The sequence below is a fragment of the Pan paniscus genome, chromosome 10 (assembly GCF_029289425.2).
Source record: "Pan paniscus chromosome 10, NHGRI_mPanPan1-v2.0_pri, whole genome shotgun sequence".
Lineage (NCBI taxonomy): Eukaryota > Metazoa > Chordata > Mammalia > Primates > Hominidae > Pan > Pan paniscus.
The window spans coordinates 20185412-20205616 of record NC_073259.2 but is presented as its reverse complement, the minus strand read 5'-3'; the positions used below and the strand labels follow the sequence as shown (position 1 = coordinate 20205616).

Here is a 20205-nt window from a genome sequence, read left to right as displayed (position 1 = left end):
CTGAAGATGGAAACTGAATATTAATGATATCGGAACAAAAAAGATAAAAGGAAACTGGACATTGATGAAATCATGAGGCCACTGCATCAGTCTTAGGTAGTTCTACCTTCAGATATATTGTACATGAGGGAAGAGTAAACTTTTATGTTTAAGCCCCTGTTATTTCAGCTCTCTGTTACTAATTTCCCCGAAGTGATACCAAAATGGTAGAATATGTATTCCTCTTTTTTTCTTGGTTAATTTAGAAGTAATACTGTATTTTTCTATTTCATTGGTTGTTACATTCTCTTTCGCGGCATGCATAGTCAAACTACATTTCTTTGGTCTTTTATGAAATACCAGTTATTGTACATCCAGCCACATCACTACTTCTCCCACCTCAGAAAGTAGAGACTTCCAGAATATTTACTTCCCCACCTTCCATCTTTACTCTCAAGTTGACATCTTTTCATCACTTCCGTTTCCTTTCTCTGTATCCCCTGTCAACTTCAAAGATTTAGGGAGATTAGCACTTCAATTCTAGACTGTTATTATGATTTCTCTTGCCGAGTGCCTCTATTATTTCAAGCATCTTTATTTAGCATTTACATTACGAATTCCCAGTCACTATATCATTATCTACTCAGACTTAATTATATATAAAACAGATGAATCATTGCTCACTATTTGTTCTCTTCATCTTCTCTGATTTTGAAGTCTGTGTTCTGATTTATTTTTCGATTGAATAGCCCTTTTAAAAGAGTTTTCCTTAGATGAGTTATGTGGGTAATAGAAGCTGTGGGGGTGTACGGCAACTTATTAAAGCTTATGTACATGACATTTGAGGTTGGGGCATGGAAAAATACCGAGGCACTGTGTGTATGTTCTTTGTGCATGAGAATGAAACTCCTTGACCCTGAAAACAGGACAGGGAGTGGAGTCCGTGGTGTGATAAGGAATACTGAAAACACCCTGCTGAGAATGCAGTTTGAGCGCTTTTACAAGGCCACAGGTGTCTCACGACCCCACCTCAAAAATGCCATCTAGTGGATGTTTGTGGTTTAACAAGCCCTTTCAATAAATCCTTGGCGGACGGATGCTGGGGCGGACTCTCTCAGAAGAGCTGCCCCACGGCCCCACTCAGCTGGAATTGTCTGAGAAGTTGGCGTTCACTGCAAGCTATAAGCTCTGCAGAAGCTAAGAAATTTTGCACGCTATGACTATCTTTTCTTCATGCTATCTGTTAAATGCTATCTTAATGATATTTCAGTCTCTTTTTTTTTTTCTCAGAAGTCTAGTGTTCCATGGTACTGTAGATTCTGAGGTCAGCTAAGAGTCCCATGCTAAGAGAATATTTGAAATGTGCTCAGCACAAGGAAATGGTAAATGCTTGAGGTGATGCATATTCTAATTTCCCTGAGTTTATCATTACACATTGTTTCTTTTTATTTTTGGTTTTATCACGATGTTATTTGTGACAAACACTGCTTGTGACGCCCTCCATTCTCTCTTTTGTTCTCAATATCAAAATCTAAACACGCACATATCAAAACATCATATGTACCCCCTAAATATGTACAATTATTATGTATCAGTAAAGATTTAAACATAAGGGAAGAGTATGATAACAAATAAAGAAGACCCCCCACGATAGTTCTTTGGCCTTTATCTTATTGATTCCATGTCTCTGGAGAACCCTAATGCAACCTTCTAACACTTCATCATGTTTATACATGTTCTATTATGTATTAAGAGCACAGTAGTTTGCATTTTCCATTTCCTTTGAACCTATATACAAAGGTACGTGGCTAAGGAAAAGATATTATATCTCTAGATAACCTTAATCTATGTACAAATGTTTTTCCCCATTATCCTCCAAATATATTCATATCCCATCGTTTTTTTTTTTGTTTGTTTGTTTGTTTTGAGACGGAGTCTCACACCGTCACTTGGGCTGGAGTGCAGGGGCACGTTCTTGGCTCACTGCAACCTCCGCCTCCTGGGTTCAAGTGATTCTCCTGCCTCAGCCTTCCGAGTAGCTGGGACTTCAGGCACCCGCCACCACGCTAACTTTTTGTATTTTTAGTAGAGACGGGGTTTCATCATGTTGGCCATGCTGGTCTTGAACTCCTGACCTCGTGATCTGCCCGCCTCGGCCTCCCAAAGCGCTGGGATTACAGGTGTGAGCCATCACGCCTGGTCCCCATCTTCTTTTCCCTCAATCTGACCTCCCCAAAACTTACCCTTGTTTCTCACTAGTGCTCCTTACTGCCAGATGCTCTGAAGCGCAGTCTCATTGCCTCATTGCCTCCGCTTCCAGTCACACTCACTACTCAAACAAATTTAAAAATCTTCCACACTTATAACATACTGAAATTACTCTAAGGTTATCAATGACCTAATTTTAAAAACCCAATTTTGTAGCTATTTTCTCATTACAAAAGCAGTGGTTATTTAATGGGGGAAATGGCAAAATATATAGAAAAAGCACACACAAAAAAACAAATTTTAAAAGCCTCCTAAATACAGCACTCAGAGGTCATCACTGATGAGCATGTAATATATGCTAATAATGTGTTAGCATATATTATATTATATGCAAATATATTCACATGGAACGGCATATTTGTTTATATTTGGGAGAATTTTCAAACATATTTATAAGCAATGGATAATCAGAATAATAGTATACATATTAAAATTTTTCTTTTTAACTTATCAGCATCTCAAGAATATTTCCATGTCAAAAAATACGTTTCCACAATGTAACTTTTATTAAACATCATATAAATACACCATGACTTATTTAACCAATTTCCTATTGTTTGACATTTTGTTTGTCTCCTTTTGAGAGCTATTATGAATTATGCAAATGTTATTGTATATAAATCACTGTGAACCTCTGTGATCATTTACTTAGATATATACCCACAGGTAGAATATCTACATCAAGGGAAATGCATGGCTTTTGAAATATGGGCCTGACTTGCCCTTTTGAAGTTCTGCAATTAATGTATTGAAATCCCCATTTCTTCACACTTTCATCAATCCTGAATATCATAGTTTTAAAGCTACCACTTTTATCTGAAAAATGATATTTTGCTTTTTCATCTGAAAAAATGAAAAATAATATGGCTCGTTATTTGTTGAATGAATGATTATAAAAAGACTGATCACTCATTCATATAATATACATAAGTCATTTAGATTTTCTTTTTTAAGAATTGTCAAGCCAGGCATGGTGGCTCATTCCTATAATCCCAGCATTTTGGGAGGCCGAGGCGGGCAGATCGCTTGAGGTCAGGAGTTGGAGACCAGACTGGTCAATATGGTGAAACCCCGTCTCTACCAAAAATAGCTAGCATCATACTGTCAGTAAACAATGAATTCAAGATTTAAATTATTATAACCCCGCACTATTAACCCCTTACCAAAGTACCTGGGTCAATCGCTCATGACCCAGCCACTTGGTTTTGCATCTTCTCTCTCTATGGCATTCTGGGTTGGGGCTCCATATACTCTTTAATTTTACTGTGTCTCTGATTACTTAAAGATTGTGTCCACATGATTGACTGGGCTTCTCAGCTCCATTCCAGGCTTAAATTGATAGCTTATATTTAATGCTCTGTGGGCTATTGTGCACCTAGCAAAGGTTGGCATGGCCCTGGTCCTGGTATGGAGGCTGCCAGTCTTCTCTCTTCCCACTCTGAGCAGCAGCTTGATACAGGCCACCTTTCCCAGCAGGGATTATACTTTGTTTTAAGCCATTGCTTCGGAGGTGTGAGGGCCCCCATTTAAGTTCTGTTCCTAGTTTCTCCCCAGATGGTGGGCATTAATGGATCATGTCACCTGCCCACCCACCACACCACACCGTAAAATTTGAGTTTCTGGATCTTCAGTCTGTTTCTAGCAGGAAGGCTCATTCTCTCCTCACTCATTATTTATCCTAAAATGAGTTTATTCAAATTAATGTATTAATTTACCACCTAGCTAAAGATGATGCTCGAATTTATGTTTCTTACCTAAACCTCTTTTGAAAGCATCAGACCCGTGTTTTCAATTACCAACATTTTCTGGCTATTTGGTTTTTAGCTCTTTGTAAATTGTTGTTTATCTTTATGTTTATTTTTTATTTTTTGTTAGGAGTCTTGGAAATTAGTGGGAATATGTGAACTCAACACACTCTCACAAGAAATTCTCCATTTAATCTTAGTGCTTCTTTTTTTTTTTTTTTTTGAGAAGAGTCTCACTGTGTCACCCAGGCTGGAGTGCAGTGGCGCAGTCTCGGCTCACTGCAAGCTCCATCTCCCGGGTTCACGCCATTCTCCTGCCTCAGCCTCCCGAGTAGCTGAGACTGCAGGTGCCCGCCACCATGCCTGGCTAACTTTTTGTATTTTTAGTAGAGATGGGGTTTCACCGTGTTAGCCAGGATGGTCTCGATCTCCTGACCTCATGATCCACCTGCCTCAGCCTCCCAAAGTGCTAGGATTACAGGCGTGAGCCACTGCACCTGGCCTCTTTTTGTAATTTAATCTTGATTTTTTTAATCAAAATAAAACATGTATTTAGTCTTAAAAATCCAATTGTTTTACAAAGTGTATAATGAATGACAAAAATGCTGCACCTATCCCTACACCCAGTTTCTGCTCTCCAGATATCAACCAGCTTTTTCTTCTGGTAATTATCACTATATTTCTAAATAACGTGTAACAACTGCTACATCTAAACTTTTTAGTTTTGGGTTTCATCTATAAACTTCCTACCACGAAGGAGGAAAAATTACCACTCTTACATATCCCTCCCTTCTACCTACTCATGAACTTTTCCAACCCCCATCCATCAAGTCTATTTCAAAGTTATTGGTTAAATCAGTATTCAAGTATTTATATTATTATAACTACATGAATATTATTCATAACCGAGGCATATATTTTATGATTAAATTTCTTGTAAAAATTTTTGTTTTCCCTGGAGTTAAAATTATCGATCATGGTTGATCCTTTAATTCCCCCTACAGAAGTGAAAAATGTTTAATTTTTTTCTGAAGCCTTCTGATTCGGTCTGTATGGGTTGGTCTCTAGGTCTTTCAGAACTTGCATGTCTGAAAGAATTTTTATTCTCCTCTTACAATTGACTGATACTTTGAGTATAAAACATCATTTTTCCTTTGAATTTGAAAACATTTTTCTATTGTCTGCTAGTGTGTTAGTCCATTTGCATCACTATAAAGCAATACTTGAGACTGCGTAATTTATAAAGAAAAGACGTTTCATTGCCTCATGGTTTCGCAGACTGTACAGGAAGCATAGTGTTGGTATCTGCTTCTGGTGAGGCCCTCAAGAAGCTTTCAATCATGGCAGAAGGCAAAGGGAAGCAAGCACATCACAGGGGGGGAGAGAGAACAAGAGAGACGGGGAAGTGCCACACCCTTTTAAACAACCAGATCTTACCTGAATTGATTACTGCAGGTACGGCACCAAACTATTCATGAGGGATCCACCCACACGACCCAAACATCTCCCACCAGGCCCCACCTCCAACACTGGGGATTACAGTTCAACATGAGATTTAGAGGGGATAAAGGTCTAAACCATATCAGCTAGTTTCCATCAAGCTATTGAGAAATTTAAAGACATTCTGATTTCTAATCCCGTGTATTTGACTTTTTACGTCTAAAAGCTTTTAGAATTGTATCTTTCTAGCTGCGCTTTGAAATGCTTCATTGTTTGGTGTAGGTCTTCATTTGTTGTGCAGGGTACTTGGTAGGCCTGTTATTTCTTATTATTTATTTGATAATTTTCTGTTTCCTTTCTTCCCTCTTAATAGAAATCTATTATTTATTATTATATTTTATTCATTCTCTGTTTGCATTTTTTGCTGTACTATTGGAAGTTTCTTAAGCTTTATCTTTCATCCTAATGGAATTTTTTAATGGCTTTTTATTTCTTTGTGAGATGTTGTTTTGGTCTTTGAATATTGCTTTTTAAATAAACACAGTTTTTCTTGTTTCAGGGTTGCAATATTATCTCATATCTTTGGGGCTGCTTAGATTTTTTTTTAATGCTTCATTGTTGTGGGAAGTCAGGGACCCCGAACGGAGGGACCGGCTGAAGCCATGGCAGAAGAACGTGGATTGTGAAGATTTCATGGACATTTATTAGTTCCCCAAATTAATACTTTTATAATTTCTTATGCCTGTCTTTACTGCAATCTCTAAACATAAATTGTGAAGATTTCATGGACACTTATCACTTCCCCAATCAATACCCTTGTGATTTCCTATGCCTGTCTTTACTTTAATCTCTTAATCCTGTCATCTCGTAAACTGAGGAGGATGTATGTCGCCTCAGGACCCTGTGATGATTGCATTAACTGCACAAATTTTAGAGCATGTGTGTTTGAACAATATGAAATCTGGGCACCTTGAAAAAAGAACAGGATAACAGCAATGTTCAGGGAACAAGAGAGATAACCTTAAACTCTGACCACTGGTGAGCCGGGAGGAACACAGCCATATTTCTCTTCTTTCAAAAGCAAATGGGAGAAATATCATCGCTGAATTCTTTTTCTCAGCAAGGAACATCCCTGAGAAAGAGAATGCACCCCTGAGGGTAGGCCTCTAAAATGGCCCCCTTGGGTGTGGCCATCTTCTATGGTCGAAACTGTAGGGATGAAATAAGCCCCAGTCTCCCATAGCGCTCCCAGGCTTATTAGGACGAGGAAATTCCCACCTAATAAATTTTGGTCAGACTGGTTGCTCTCAAACCCTATCTCCTGATAAGATGATATCAATGACAATGGTACCCGAAACTTCATTAGCAATTTTAATTTCGCCCCAGTCCTGTGGTCCTGTGATCTTGCCCTGCCTCCATTTGCCTTGTGATATTCTATTACCTTGTGAAGCACGTGATCTCTGTGACCCACACCCTATTCGTACACTCCCTCCCCTTTTGAAAATCACTAATAAAAACTTGCTGGTTTCATGGCTCGGGGGGCATCACGGAACCTACTGACATGTGATGTCTCCCCCGGACACCCAGCTTTAAAATTTCTCTCTTTTGTACTCTGTCCCTTTATTTCTCAACCCGGCCAACGCTTGGGGAAAATAGAAAAGAACCTACGTGACTACAGGGGGCAGGTTCCCCGATACTTCATTATTCTTCTTACACTTTTAATTTTTTGGAGTACTTTTTCTGTATATTTTCTGTATATTTTATATACAGTTTTTTTCTGTGTATTTTATAATGGAGTCTTCCCTCTAATGCCAGATAATATTTAAGCTTCCCATTCATATTTAATAGTGAGGCACTGGAAAGCTGATTGCAAGCTTTGTACTTAAGTTCTACCTGTTGACCAATGACTTTCTCTGTAGGGTAACAGGTAGGGACCTATTTTTAAGTGAATCATTAGCTGCCAGTATCCTTAGGTTTTTGTTTTTGTTTTTGTTTTTGTTTTTTTTTGCTATGTCAGTTTTCCATGAGAATCTTCTGCCTGTACAATAATAAGTCTACATGTAAACAAACCCAAAGTTGTGGACTGGAGCTTGGGGTCTCATTTTTCAGTGTGTAGGCTTCTAATCCCTACCCCTTTCAGTTCAGCCTCCTCACCTTTCTGCTGTCCTGAGTGTGAAGGATAGCAGATGTCTATCCTTCACATTGAATCCTCTGATTCAGTGTCTCCAGAGAATAAACCTCCCATCTCTGTTGAGGTAAGGGTGGGCCGCACAGGCTCTAACTGCTTCTCAAACCAACTTTAAACCAAACCTTCTGTTTTCAGCCCTATCTGCACAACTACCTTCAGAGGCATCTTGCATTTTTAATTTCTGACACTTTTGGAGTTCCTCAATGCAAGTGCAAGTTGCTTTTTTTGGCTCTCCCCTGAACTTGCAGAGTACATAGTTTTCATCTTTATTCAGTCTTCTAAGTGAATTTTCTCATGTCCATATTCTTTCTAATTTTTCCCAATTTTCTTGCCATCTCTGGTCAGCTGTTATCTTCTCTTTTTTTCTTTTACAGTTTGTATTTTTTTAATCTATGCATTATCATTTTAGAGAAATAAGGAGAAGCAAAGATAAGCATATACATTTAATCCACGGCGCTTAACTAGGAGTTTGTATTTAATAATCCACTTTAATCAGATGTCTACCTAACATTTTATTGAATCTTTTCTGCCTTCTTGCTTTTCAGGTTTTTTTTTTCTATTCTTGTATCTACCATGTAGGCTTGCCTATTATCTTCATTTAGCATCCTCAGGCAAAGCTATTTTTTATCATTGTCCTTCCATTGCACTGTGTACAATGCTGCTATTGCTGCCTTGAGTACATATTAATGTAGTACAAATATGTGGATGGATGGCTGTCTTCTGTTTCTCTGGGTGGGGAATTTTTCTACACTCAGGGTCCAACATGGGGCCCGCTACTGACTCATGTTCCTTAAACTTTATTGAATGAAAAAAAAAATGCCTCAGGAAATTTAATGGGAAACTCAATGCAAAGACCTGAATGTCCATGGGCCAGTCAAGCTATATTCAGAATCAGGATTTAGAAGCTTCAGACATCATCTATTTAAACTACTTTGTTTTACAAATGAGAAAACTAAAGCCTAAATGAAGAAAATAAAACTCATTATATGGTATATAGCAGGGACTTTAATTCACATTTTCTAAGATCCTCACCCACAGATCTTTCTTCCACAATCTATTTCTTTAAGCAATGACATTTTGATAACCAGAAGTCAGCATATTAATGGCTCTATTGTAAACAATACATTTTGTTTTTGTTACTGAATCTAATTACGTTTGTGAAACATGATACAGATAGCTGTGTACAAAACAAACTGAAGTTAGGAAACTTTAGCAAACCAGATAAAAGGCTGATGTTGGAAACCATGTGAAATGATAAAGATCTGAACTAAGATGGCATATGGAGAAAAATATTGATGGGATATATCAAAAAGCAGAAGAGAGAGATGCATTAAATAATAGGCAGGATAAGGAGGATGTTTGTACCATTTTCAACAATAGGGTGAGTGACACAACAGGAGAACCGTCATCTCAGACAACCACTGCCATTTTAAGTTCCAGCTCCCTTTCTAGCCTCATGCATTTCAAGGAAATCACTTCCCTTCTAATAAGGAGCAGCCAGAAAGAACAGACAGTAAAACAAAGATAAGACAGCTCCGACACAGGAGGAAGTGGGGGGAAAGTCTCTGCCAAACTTCACCCTCATACAATGGGCCCCAGTAAAATGGTGGGCCTTAAAAAGCTCATTCTTTCCCTTCAGGTGCACTAAGAGGGAAGCTAAAAGCAGACTTGGGGGGTATGCCTGCAGCTGCAGGAAGATGTATGGGAACAGTCATGAAACTCTCCCTCCCAGATAAGCACAACAAAGACACAGAAGCAGTCCAAGCCTCTGATAAACTCTCCCACCCTGAATCCTTAAAAACTCTTAGTCTGTAAGAGAGCAGGCTCTGACCTAACTCAGCCAGAAGCCCCTCTCAGGTTTGTTTTCTCTAAAATAAACCTGTCCTTGGCTGTCGAGCCACCTTTCCTGTTTCTTTCCTCTTTGTTTAATTCTTACAGAGAGGATTTTATATGATATTATTGCAAAATAATTGGCCTTTTTTCCATGGAACCACATATGCTGATTCAGAATTCATTCTCTAACAAAAATAAATCAGTGGATAATAATGAAAGTTCAGCACTACACTTAGTTAAAATGTTTCTCTAGAAGAAATAGCCTTTTTGAAAAGTATAAGCCCTGATTCCTCAGTGTGGATTCTTTGCGATACCTCATTTTAACCTCTTAACTAGTAATCTGGTTTCAAATAAGATGTGCTACAGTCCCTACCTTGGGCTCATAAGACCACAGACTTTTCCATAAAAAGAGATGAAATGGAGATATGTGGCCATCACCACTTACAGGTGTACAAAATGTTTAACTCTCTGCAAAGGTCAGTCTTCAGTAAAACGTTACCAGGTGGTGCACTTGTAGAAGTTCCTGATTCCTCTGCTTCCAGATTTGGGCAGGGACTTTAATTCACGTTTTCTAAGATACTCACCCACACATCTTTCTTCCACACTGTATTTCTTTATTTTAAGCAATGAAATTTCAATAAGCAGAATTCAGCAAATTCATGGCCATATTGTAAACAATACATTTTGTTTTTGTTATTGAATCTAATTACATTTGTGAAAAGTGATATAGATATCTGTGTACAAAACAAACTGGGGTTAGGAGACTTTAGCAAACCAGATAAATGGCTGCTAGGCTCATAAAACATTAGACTTTTCCATATCAAGGGATAAAAAGGAGATATGAGGCCATCACCACTTCCAGGTGTACAAAATGTTTAACTCTCTGCAAAGGTCAGTCTTTGGTAAAATGTTACCAGGTAATGAAACTTTTGGTGAGTATATCTCTTATATTCCCTTTTCTTCCACATATTCGAGGGCACGCTGAGAAATTCATCCTTTCTTGGTTTTCATTTTGTATCTCTTTTCAGTTTTTCCTCCTACCTCCCAGGTTATTCCTCTTCAGTCTCTTCTCCAAGATCCTTGTCCTCTGCCCTACTTTAATTTAATTTTATTTATTTTGTTTTGTTTTGTTTTGAGACAGAGTCTCTCTCTGTCACTCAGGCTGGAGTTCAGTGGCATGATATTGACTCACTGCAACATCAACCTCTCTGGCTCAAGCAATTCTCCTGCCTCAGCCTTCCAAGTAGCTGGGACTACAAGGACCCACTACCATACCTGGCTAATTTTTTTGTATTTTTAATAGAGATGGGGTTTCACCATGTTTGCAAGGCTGGTCTTGAACTCCTAACCCCAGGTGATCTGCCCACCTTGGCCTCCCAAAGTTCTGGGATTACAGGCTTGCCTTCCTTTTAGATGCCAGGGTGTCCTGATTGTCTTTCTCAGTGAGCTGTCTCTTTATTATATTGTGTCTCAACACATTCCCTGGGTAATCTCACACCTTTCCATGGCTCCACCTACTACTACCTCTTACCTATGGACTCCAAGTCTCTATTGAGAATTCAGACCAATCTCCTTAGCTCCAAACCTGGATTTTCTACCAAATATTATCTCCTCTAAAATTTCCACGGTCACCTACTCCTCAACATGTTTAAAATTGAATAATTTTCTCACAGATTTAATTTTCCTTTTTTGTGGCCTGGGAGTTTTCCTATTCTTGTCCCACCCTCTGTTGCCCTCTGTTGTCCACCCTGACATCTAGTCTCCATTTGAACGTTCTAAAAATCCATTCCTTCTTTTTTCGATCACTTTTTAGTTTAGTTCCTCACTGATTTACAGTTTTATTTTTATTTTAAATTTTTTTAGATTTGGAGTCTCATTCTGTCACCCAAGCTGGAATGCAATGGCATGATCATAGCTCACTGCAGCCTTGAACTCCTGGGCTCAAGCGATCACCCTGCCCTGGCCTCCAAAAGTGTGATTACAGGCATGAGCAACCATGCCCGGCATTGATTTCCAGGTTTAGTCATTAACCACAGATATGGGGCTAACTATGTACCCAGCACTGTGCTAAGTACATTATCTGCTTTACTTAGTTTGATCCTCATGACATTCCTACGAAATAAACTTATTGCCCTCATTTATACTGAAGATGTTAATAAACTTGACAAAAGACATAATGCTAATAAATAAAGGAGCCTCAGTGTGAAATCAGCTTTCTTTCTTTCTTTAGTTAGTTAGTTAGTTCCTCTTCGTAACAGGAGAAAATTGGGTTTTCAAAAGAATCAACTGTTAAATTAGACAATTGTCTTTTTAAAATAGTTCATGTTTTGTGTGGAGCCAGCCATGAACTAATCTAGAACAGAGCTGCTCAATAAAAATGTAGTGCTGTTATGTGAGCCACACGTGTAATTTAAAACTTTCTAGTACCCATTTTAACAAAGAAAAAAGAAACTGGTAAAATTAATTTTTCAAATATATTTTACTTGACTCAATATGTCCAAAATATCATTTCAACAGCAAACCAAAAAAAAAAAAAAATTGTTGAGGTCAATTGTTGGCTCACGCCTGTAATCCCAGCACTTTGGGAGCCCAAGGCGGGAGGATCACTTGAGGTCAGGAGTTCAAGACCAGCCTGGCCAACATTATAAAACATCTCTGCTAAAAACACAAAAATTAGCCGAGTGTGGTGGCACATGCCTGTAATTCCAGCTACTCGGGAGGCTGAGGCACAAGAATTGCTTGAACCCCAGAGGCGGAGGTTGCAGTGAGCCAAGATTGCACCACTGCACTCCAGCCTGGGTGACAGAGTGAGATTGTCACAAAAACAAAAACAAAAATTTGAGGCATTGTACATTCTTTTATTGCACTAAGCTTTTGAAATCTAGTGTGTATTTTACACATACATCTCAATCAGGAGAATTTTCAATTTACTGGATTTCATAAAGTTTACAGTTGAAAATGTTTCACATATCTAAGTTATTTCAAACATACTTTAGAATGTTTCAATAGTTGAATCAAGTACAAAAAAATTTTTTTTCTTTACTATGGACATTTATATTGACAAAACTTGTTTATCATTTTAAAGAATTGATCTAACTTTGAAGTAAAAACATATAAGATTCAAAACTAGGTCCATCCGGGTTAAGTAAATTCACTAACTGTTGTGTCAAATTGGTATTATCAACATTGACTTCAAAGGAGTATTGCATAAACTGAAAATCAACTCGAAATTTACCAATATCAAAAGAGGATTCTTCAAATTTTTCTTGCAGCTTTTATGGCCAATTTGCATAATGCTGTGATTGATTCCCAAGCTTTTTTTGATAAAAGCTTCTTTATATTTGTTTCGCAAGGTGTCAGAGCCCCGGCAATGGAAGGTGGTAGGCTCGGAGGTAGAAAGAAGAATTTACCCACAGCAGTATAGGTTTGAAAGGGAAAGTTTTATTAGATAGAAAGAACACTGCAGCAGAGTGCAGTGGGGCACTTCAGCAAGAGAGGACTGAGCACACCACGGTGGATTTTTCCTTAGTGGCATTTATGGACCTTGAAGAGGGAGCTTAAGGGTAATTTGGGCCATATTACCCACCTAGGCCATAATAAATAATTACATTTGTAGACATTTTGGTGCCTTGATGTCAGCAAGGGTTGCACAATGAGTTTTGACATGTGTGCATTCCAGAGATGTACAGAAATTTTTGTTACCTATAAATTTTTGGGAAAGAAGTCAGGTACTCAATGCCAGCTTTAGATAATAGGGACATGTAATTACTTCTAAATTCCTCAGAGAAGGAGTTTTGCCTCTGGATGGTCTGCTTAATGGCCACCACCAGGTGGTCTTTGCTCTCCTCATTTTCCCCTAATAAATATCTTGGTCAAATCTTTGACCCTTTGTATACCCTCATGCTCATGTCTACCTGCTGCCTATTAGGGTCTCCAGAAAGGGAAAACAGCACGGTGAAGGGGCGCATCAAATATGTCTGGCTACTTCTGCATGAAGGAAATGAAGGGTCATGAAAAACTTGTCCATGGGCCAGGGTGAGGGAATGGCGGGGGACCAGATTCCATCAAGAGGCCCCATGTAAATGGAAGTTGCTGTTGCAGGCTGGTATTGGGCTTGCAAGGTCATCCATAGGTGAAATCATTATAATCTAGAAGATATAAACTTAATGAGAGTGGTAAAAAGGCAGGGACCACATAGTAAAAGAAGAATGATGAGGAATAAAGGTCCAAGGAATGGGAGAAGCCAAGTGATTTTTGGAAACCAACCAGTAAAGGTTTTGGCCCAGTTTTGATTACTTTGAGAAAGTATATACTAGCTCACTTTGGCTATCACTTATTTTCACATTTCATGTCCAATATAATCTCACGGGAAAACATCCACCCAGTCCAGTCTCCGTGATCCTTTGATGTCTTCTGACAGAGCAAGTGATGGCTCTCTAGTGAGTGACTTTGATAAAAGCCTGTCTATTCAAACCCCAGAAGAAACTGAACATTGGTGGATGATGGATTTGGGTTCCAAATGGACTATGAATGTTGTGTCAGTCACCAACTGAAGAGAATGTTTTCATGGACAAATAAAGACACTTGCGATTTTAATTGGGTACTCACTTGCTCAGAGTGGCAAGACAAATTCCAGGTAAGGGTTGAAATTTTAAGTGTTAAAAATATCAAGTGAACAACTCATTAAGCTTTCATATCATTTTATGCCCATTCAGCAGTAGTTCTTATTTCCACTTATAGTTTGGAGAATTAACTGCAGACAGCTTTCTTAACATTTGTATAATCTAGCTATATGGAAATACACTATTCTCAAGTGAATATTTAATATATTCATCAAGTTGGTATTTCAGCTTGCTAAAATGAAACTCATTTCTTGCAGGTAAAATGGGCATTTAATAACATTTACCAGTAATTTGCTTACAACAATTAATTCAGTCAAAATCACCCAAGCAGTTGATACATATTATTATATACTACATCTTTTTCTAGAATTAAAAAATTAATGTGTAGTGCCAGCACTAGATGTAAGTTACGTATATCAACTCTATCCAATTTTGTCAGCCATAAAACTTACCTTTTTCACATACTTCTAACTCTAACAATGTGAGAAATGTAGATCATTGCAATTATACCCACAAGGCAGATGGCTACATGCAGAATGGATAGCAGAATCTAGCTGCTTACGCTAGCCACATGGTAGACGTTTTTTCCTTTGTTTTTGCAAAATTGCAATATAAGTTGCATATCGTTGGAGTGAAAGATGTAAAGAACCCATAGAAGCAGTGATGAAGGACATTTATATTTTCAACTTACAAAAGACCTTAAAATTGCCTATGTGGAGCAGAACTGAGGAGGGGAAACATCGTAAAAATTTTGTTCTATTTGATTTGGCACATATACTCACAGTACTTTGTTAACTTCTTAAAAATATCTATTTGGAAAAACAGTTTATAAATATGAGAGTAATGTAATGATTACCCAGAAGCCTACAAAATTTCCTTTTTATTATTATCTGTAAACTGTGTGCAAGGTATTTTAATTTCCTGTTGGTCATTAATTATTGCTACAACTGCATAGTTAATGTAGTTAATATTTCAGTATTATCTCTAATGTTGTCTCACAGGAAACATATAACTCAGTCTATCACCTTCAATCAATCCAGATCACTTGAGAAAGCCATTGTATTTGAAAAAATTACATATATTCAAAAACCAATGAGAGGCAGATCCCTGGTATATGGTGGATTTGGGCTTTTCAGAAAAATTTGCTTCAGTCACCAACCAAAGAAATTGTTGCCACAAATAAACAAATGAAGCTATAATTCTAGTTGGAGATTTATTTGAAAATGGTACCACATTAAATCCCAGGTACGAATCCAAGTTTTGAGTTCTAGAAGGATCATGGCATGCTTATCCTTTTTGTTTTCATCAACCCTGAGAGGTGGCCTACATTCCAAGATTAGAACATAATGAAGTTAGAAGGGCTGCATTCTATGAGGCAGGGAGAATTAGACATGGAATTACAGAGCTTTTCATTGCAATTTCCATGACTATTATTTACGTGAACTTACACAAATCTAAGGATCACTCTGAGCCACAGTTTCTTCATCCTATTCTGAAATCTCTTTAAAGGACTTGAGTCCAAGCTCTCTCCCACACTGCAAGACCCCACTGCAATGGCTCCTATAGCTGCTGCCATGGCCTCCTCCAATCAAGTCAGCCTTATTATCTTAAAAAAAAGTAAATAAGGGCAGCTAAACACCATGGCAAATGTATACCTATGTAACAAACCTGCACGTTCTGCACATGTATCCCAGAACTTAAAGTAAAATTAAAAAATAAATAAATAAATAATAACATCTCTTTAAAAATAACTGTCTTTCCATTTTTGTGCCATCACTAATTTAGTTACTGGGACTACACCAGCAGACACAATAGGTAAAAATCCCTGCTGTCATGGACATAACATTCAACTGGGAATAAACAGAAAAAAATCAGATATGTGTATGTGTGTATGTGTGTGTGTGTGTGTGTGTGTGTGTGTGTGTGTGTGTGTATAGCTCTAAATACAGTGCAGTCAGACAGGGTAGGGGAAGGGGTTGCAATTTTTTTTTTTTTTTTTTTTGAGACAGAGTTTCACTCTTGTTGCCCAGGCTGGAGTGCAATGGCGCAATCTCGGCTCACTGCAACCTCTGCCCTCTGGGTTCAAGTGATTATCCTGCCTCAGCCTCCCGCGTAGCTGGGATTACAGGCATGTGCCACCATGCCCGGCTAACTTTGTATTTTTAGTAGAGACAGGGTTTCACCATGTTGGTCAGGCTGGTCTGGAACTCCTGACCTCAGGTGATCCACCTGTCTCAGCCTCCCAAAGTACTGGGATTACAGGCGTGAGCCACCGCACCTGGCAGGGGTTGCAATTTTTAATAGAGCGGTCAGAGAAGACTTTACTAAAGCAACATTGAGTAAAGCCTGAAGGAGGTGAGAAAATGAGTAATGAAGTATATGAGAGAAGAGTATTCAAGGTAGGAGAGTGGCAAGTGCAAAAGCTATGAAATGGGACCATTCTGTACTATTTAGTTCAGGCTGCCATCACAGAGCACCATCAACTGGGTGGCTTAAACAACAGAAATTTATTTCTCATAGTTCTGAAAGCTTGGAAGTCCAAGATCAAGGTGCTGGCATGGTAGGTTTTATTCTGAGGCCTGGTCTCTTGGCTTATGGTGGCTGTCATCTCATTGTGCTCACATAACCTTCTTAGTGCATGCATGAGCAGGAGAAAAAGAGAAAGCAAGCTCTCCGGTGTCTCCTCTTACAAAGGCCCTAATCCCATTATGAAAGTCCCACCCTTATGATCTCATCTAACCCTAATTACCTCCCAAAGGCCTCATCTTCACATATCATCACATTGGAGAAAGGGGCTTCAACATATTAATTTAGGGAGACACAAACATTCAGTTCGTAACACATGTCTAGTGTTTTGAAGAAATATCCAGAAGGCCAGTGAAGCTAAAGCAGACTTGGTGAAGGAAACAATGGTAGGACATGAGATCAGAGGGTCTGTTAGCTTGAAATATTGGGAACTACTGGAAAAGCATTACCCTTATTGTAAATGAGATGGGAGCCACTGAAGGGTTTTGAACTAAGAGGTAATATAATCTGAATTATGATTTAAAAGGGGCATTTTATCTGTTGTAAGGAGCATAACCTATAGGGTGCAAGAATGCAAGAGATGATGGTCATTTGAACCAGAGTGGTAGCAATAGCAATGGTGAGAAGCAGTTGGATTCTGGATGTATTTTGAAGGTAAAACCAACCTATTGGAAATTAGAGAGGGATTAGATGTACAGTATAAAAGAGAAAGAAGAGTTAAATGTAGCTTGAGAAACTAGAGTTGTGAAGGGATGTACTTGTCATTATTGATGTGGGGAAGACTAGGGGAGGAGCAGGATTAAGAAGGGGGCAGAGAAAAACAGGAGTGTGGTCTTGGACATGTTACACTGAAAATTTGTATTAGACATCCAGGTGGAAATGTCAGGTAGGCAGTTGTATATAAAATTCTTGAGGTTAGGGGAAAGGTCAAAGCTGGAAATATATATATGTATATCAGTGTCACCAGCATATAGATCGTATTTGAGGCTTTGAGCTCTACGACATCATCAAGGAAGTGAGCATACCTAAAAAATAGAAGACGGCTAGGTATGAGCTGACAGGTGAAAGAAAAAAAAAAAGAAAAATAAATAAAAATAAATAAATAGATGATCCCTGAGCCACCTCAACATCTAGAGACCATAAATGTAAAGAAAACATTTATAAGAAAAAAATGTTTCAACTGTGAACTGAGTATCAGTATGGGTATTAATACACGTCATTGGCCACATTAACAAGAGTAATTTTCAAGAAGTGGAGGGTCTGAAAGATTGGTCAGTGTGAGTTTAAAGAGAATGTGAGTTGAGAAAAGGAAGGCAATAAATATAGGCAGTGATTTAAAGAGTCCATAATGAGAGGCACCTGGAGAGTATTTTGTTTATTTTGCTTAAAATAGGAAGCCATGGCAGCATGTCCGTATGCTGGTGGAATCATCAAGTAGAGAGAGAAGAATTGATGCTGCATTAGAGAGAGGGTGCAATTGCAGGAACAATGTGTTGAGTGGGAGAGATGGGATGCCATCCAGATGCAGATGGAGGCATTGACCTTAAACAAGCAGGGATGGATCAATCACTGAAGCAAGAGGAAAGGAGAAGACAGAAGTATAGATGCACAAAGTAAGTAACTGGAATGTCTCAATAAAATGATTCTTGGACTGGGTGTAAAATCATCTGAAAATTTTGCTAACAACACAGATGCTTAGGCTCACTTTAAACTTACTAACAAGAATTCATGGGGATAGAGAGAACATGTCCCAAAGAGGGAAGGCCCAGGGGAAAGAGAAAAATCTCAGTGTGACTGAAGCAGAGAATTTGAGAATAGTGATCAGATGCGTTAAAGCAGGTAAGATTTTTATAACTTGGATATGGGGGAAGAAAGAAAGTCTCTGGGTTGGCTAACACAGATGGCAGAGCTATATATCCAAGAAAAAAATTGCTGAAGAAATAGCAGAATAAGGGATGAAAGTTGTTAAATTATGGACATGTTGAGCTTAGGCATCTGTGTGACCTCCATGAGCTGCTCATTTAGTTTTTTATAACATTGTTTTTGTACTTGGAGGATTACAATTTTCATTATTGGGTGAACTAGTCTAATAACAAATGGGCTAAATATTCTTTATTAGAATTTACTATCTACCCCCTGACACACACACACACACACACACACACACACGACAGTCATTTGACAGATCTACTGATTCTCAGCCAATCTACTGACTGGCTGACCTAACTGACTCATTTCTTCTGACAAGTTTTGTCTATAGACATCATCATTCTCTTTTCTACACATTTCTAGGGAATATTTTCTAAGGTATGTCATAAGCCACCTTTTCCATTTGTCATTCATTACACATTAAGCTTAATTTCTTCTTCAGCATATTTTGTTTAGCATATTTAGATATTAAACTTTTACAAAATTCAAGATGGTAACATTATGGGACATTAAGGATTCTAAAAAACTTAAGTGCCTGTACCATGAGCAAATGAATATGATTAAAAGAATATGCTGGGGCTGGGTGTAATCCCAGCACTTTGGGAGGCCAAGGAGGATCACTTGAGGTCAGGAGTTTGAGACCAGCCTGGCCAACATGTGAAACCCCATCTCTACTGAAAATACAAAACTCGCTGGGTGTGGTGGTGCACGCCTGCAGTCCCAGCTACTCGGGAGGCTGAAGCAGGAGAATTGCTTGAAACCTGGAGGTGGAGTTTGCAGTGAGCAGAGGTCATGCCACTGCACTGCAGCCTGGGCAACAGAACAAGACTCCATCTGAAAAAAAAAAAAAAAAAAGAATATTCTGGGACCCTAGAATAAATATATTAACCATGGTATAAACTTCTTTCTTCCTATGTATGCATCTACTGGTAGTGTGAGAGCAGAGCGTTTAATTGAATTATTATGGGAATATAGAAAATCAAGATAAAATATATTAAGTAACACGGTTTATATTGATTCTACTGAGTATCACATGCCTAATGAATCCTCTTTGATATGATTTGCAATGTCTTTCAAAATTATTTAAATAACTTCACACAAGATACTGTGCTGTGAAATCAAAGCTTCCATTACTTACATTAATTTGATACTGGAAACACAGAATCTTAGGTACCTAAGTCTGAAGTTGTCGTATTTTTCTTTTTACCTTCTAGTTGTCACACTATTAGTACAAAATTCATTTTGTATGTCAAAATAAATTTTGTGTTTTATATATAAAGTAGACTAAATAATATATTGACAAAATAAGAGTCTTGCTTGCATTATTTACAATTTAAGTACTCGTCCATTATTGTAGATAAGTCATACAGGTAAATATTCTTTGCCCACTTTCCTTGTTACCTCCTTTCTTCTCTTTAACCCTCATATCCATAGATCAGCTTTGCACTTAGCCAGTAATGCCACTCACAGCTAACCTCCTTTCTTCCATCCCCTCAAAACTGGAGAAGAGCTCTTGCAATCTCTGGTCTTTAACTGTTTATTTATCAGTTAATTGAATGCCATAGAAAAATTTCTTGGCCTCCCCACCTAAGCTATCTGCAAGCTAAGGATCTAGAAATGAAGTCATGGCGTAAAGGAAGAAAATTATAGCAAAAGTCAATGGTAGACTTCCACT

At 38.2% G+C, this 20205-nt stretch overlaps 1 protein-coding gene across 1 annotated transcript in view; it reads left to right on the top strand.

Moving 5' to 3' along the window:
- LOC100976584 (histone H4) overlaps positions 1 to 17706 on the top strand; it is a 35056-nt gene extending 17350 nt beyond the window's left edge. Inside the window, exon 2 of the mRNA XM_063593008.1 lies at positions 5992 to 17706. The gene's annotated coding sequence lies outside the window, so the exon portion shown is untranslated. The remainder of the gene's footprint in view (positions 1 to 5991) is intronic.
- Positions 17707 to 20205: the final 2499 nt, after the last annotated feature.